Source organism: Littorina saxatilis, linkage group LG7 (assembly GCF_037325665.1).
Source record: "Littorina saxatilis isolate snail1 linkage group LG7, US_GU_Lsax_2.0, whole genome shotgun sequence".
NCBI lineage: Eukaryota > Metazoa > Mollusca > Gastropoda > Littorinimorpha > Littorinidae > Littorina > Littorina saxatilis.
Genome location: NC_090251.1, coordinates 34,512,528 through 34,515,470, shown reverse-complemented (window position 1 = coordinate 34,515,470; position 2,943 = coordinate 34,512,528). Strand labels below are relative to the sequence as shown.

The 2,943-nt window shown below is 41.4% G+C and overlaps 1 protein-coding gene across 1 annotated transcript in view; it reads right to left on the bottom strand.

Moving 5' to 3' along the window:
* Positions 1-977, bottom strand: part of LOC138971265 (uncharacterized) — an 8,058-nt gene extending 7,081 nt beyond the window's left edge. The window contains exon 1 of the mRNA XM_070343972.1: positions 841-977. The gene's annotated coding sequence lies outside the window, so the exon portion shown is untranslated. The remainder of the gene's footprint in view (positions 1-840) is intronic.
* Between the last annotated feature and the right edge of the window lie 1,966 nt (positions 978-2,943).

Sequence of the window (2,943 nt, the reverse complement as noted above, 5' to 3'; positions counted from 1 at the left end):
AACTGTACAATAGCCGCCATTTATATGTACTTTCTAGAAAACTGTAAACACCACTATAAGCATTATGCTTGTTGTTGTTTACTCAATATGCGTTTTTTGTAAATAATGCACAAACGTTGAATAAAACAGTTTAAACCAAAACCTATAGAATTACCCACCTCTTATTCGGGTCTAAGGGGAAAATATAAACGATCACTGTACAGCTTTCTGCCCTTTCCCCGACGTTCACCCTAAAACCGGTTATTCACCAAGGAAGAAAAATATCCGATTTAAAAAAAAAAAGGTGAAGAATACCAAGTTCTCCTCGGGACGCTGGAACGAACTTTACAAATGAATTGAACAATAAAAAGTAGTGTGCCTCTACTTCCTTTTCGAAGTCGTGGTATACCCATTTACTTCCAGCTGAAAAAAGGTATGTAGCCATCGCCGATGTCAACATCTTTTCAAAATGATACTTGACAGACCCTAAACTTGGTCGCTTTTTGGAGCACACTCAACTTACAAGGTTTGTTGTTGTTGTTGTTCTTGTTCTTAGTCTTGTTCTTGTTCTTGTTGCGTTTGTTCTTGTTCTTGTTTTGTTATTAAACCAGGACTGATACAAGAAATATGATTGTCGTAAACAATACTTGGATTCGCCTTTCTCAAGCTACTGAATCGTTGTTTTCTCATCTACACAACAAAAACAGATAACTTACCTTCATAAGCAAATTCTTCCTTTAACCAGAATATAAATCCTTGTTTCCAGTGTGCCACAAATAAAATGATTTACCTTTGTACACCACACCCTCCGTTTATCAGCATCTATATCTTTGTTTTCCACTCAGCTACAAAATGGCTTACCTTCGTCAAGCACGGATTCTAGTGCTGTGTCGTATGATATCTAATCAGGGTTGAGGTAAATGACACAGACCACAGGACACAGCTGGCTACAACCTCCAGCAAAAAGATAGGATGGAGGGAGAGAGGGACAGGCTGGGATTCAAAGGCAAGCAGGGGGGGGGGGGGGGGTAATGGGCGGTTGGGAAGAAGGGGGTTCGGGCGATCCAGGGTTAAGGTAAATGACACAAACGACAGTGAACAGCTCGCTACATCCTCCTGCAAAAAAGATAGGTTCGAGGGCGAGAGGGACAGGCAAGGAGGGTTGGAGAGGGGGGAGGGGGGGGGTAGTATTGGGTAGTTAGGGAGATGGGGGTACAGGAGATCCAGGGTCCAAATGCTACAGAGAAGAGGATGAGGAGGGGGGGGGACAGGCTGAGATACAGTGGCAAGGAAGGAGAAGAAGGACGGAACAAATAGGAGAATGACGTTGGAGGAAGAGTCGGGGGTGAGGGTAGAGGGGGTGGGGTGGGGATGTGGGGGAGTCGTGCATGCTAAAAGCCCCGACATGTTTGCTCGGGCCCTGCGTTCAAACACAACACACAAAGGATGTTTTCAGAGCATCGCCCCGCTATGTGAATGGGGCAATTTCTCGCCCCAGCTATTTTCCTTCTTCTCCTTCTGCTTTGTTGCAATTGTTCGAGCAATGTGATGTCAGAGAGAGAAAGAGAGAGGGAGAGGGGGGAGGAGAGAGAGAGAGACAGACAGACAGACAAACAGACAGACAGACAAACAGACAGGCAGACAGACAGAGACTGAACTTTACTTTACAATGATAATGGGAGACAGACAGACAGACTGTCCGAGTACACAGCAGTGAAATGTTGTTATCATTATATTTAGTCAAGTTTTGACTAAATATTTTAACATCGAGGGGGAATCGAAACGAGGGTCGTGGTGTATGTGCGTGTGTGTGTGTGCGTGTGTGCGTGTGTGCGTGTGTGTGTGTGTGTGTCTGTGTGTGTGTGTAGAGCGATTCAGACTAAACTACTGGACCGATCTTTATGAAATTTGACATGAGAGTTCCTGGGTATGAAATCCCCGAACGTTTTTTTCATTTTTTGGATAAATGTCTTTGATGACGTCATATCCGGCTTTTCGTGAAAGTTGAGGCGTCACTGTCACGCCCTCATTTTTCAACCAAATTGGTTGAAATTTTGGTCAAGTAATCTTCGACAAAGCCCGGGGTTCGGTATTGCATTTCAGCTTGGTGGCTTAAAAATTAATTAATGACTTTGGTCATTAAAAATCTGAAAATTGTAAAAAAAAAATAAAAATTTATAAAACGATCCAAATTTACGTTTATCTTATTCTCCATCATTTGCTGATTCCAAAAACATATAAATATGTTATATTCGGATTAAAAACAAGCTCTGAAAATTAAATATATAAAAATTATTATCAAAATTAAATTGTCCAAATCAATTTAAAAACACTTTTCATCTTATTCCTTGTCGGTTCCTGATTCCAAAAACATATAGATATGATATGTTTGGATTAAAAACACGCTCAGAAAGTTAAAACAAAGAGAGGTACAGAAAAGCGTGCTATCCTTCTTAGCGCAACTACTACCCCGCTCTTCTTATCAATTTCACTGCCTTTGCCATGAGCGGTGGACTGACGATGCTACGAGTATACGGTCTTGCTGAAAAATGGCAGCTACTTGACTAAATATTGTATTTTCGCCTTACGCGACTTGTTTTAAATATTACGTTAGGCGTCTTTCTTTTTTCCTTATGTTTTGCCTTTTAAGCCCGGAAATACTTTGAGTAAAATCAGCTACATCAGTAGAGTGAGAGAAAGAGAGGGAGAGAGAGAGAGGGGGGAGAGAGAGAGGGAGGGAGGGAGGGGATAGACTATACATCAGTTACATATTTCATTATTTAAGCTATTGCGTTGGGCCGTTTTGCTTTGACCTGCATTTTACCGATTGAAAGCTAAACGAGTCACAAAATAAAACCAGATACAGGTTTTTCAAGGAAAGAATTGACACTATATGCTTTCAATAGATGTAGGTTGAAGTGGTTTGCGACAGTGGCGTCTAAAATAATCTTTCCTTTTCTTCAG